Here is a 329-nt window from a genome sequence, read left to right on the forward strand (position 1 = left end):
GACCACAATTACCGAAATGCGCACCGTCCTTAAAAAGAGAAATAGCCACAAAAAGAAACAAAGAAACAAAGCATGAATAAAAGAAAATAAGGATTAAAAAAAATAAATTGTGACGAGACTGTCTCCTGTCTTAAAACCCGTGTGGTCCCGAGGGTACCTATACATCACAGAATATCTGTTGAACAAAAGGTTAAGGTCTTCCCCGGCACCTGAAAATAGAATGTTAAAGTGATTCATATCAACAGACGCACTTAGCTACCTTGCTCTGTCCTTTACGCTATTTCTTGCCACAGCCTTCGAGGCGGCTCATTATGTTCTGTCATGCTTCG

This window comes from Penaeus monodon, chromosome 27 (assembly GCF_015228065.2).
Source record: "Penaeus monodon isolate SGIC_2016 chromosome 27, NSTDA_Pmon_1, whole genome shotgun sequence".
Classification (NCBI taxonomy): Eukaryota; Metazoa; Arthropoda; class Malacostraca; order Decapoda; family Penaeidae; genus Penaeus; species Penaeus monodon.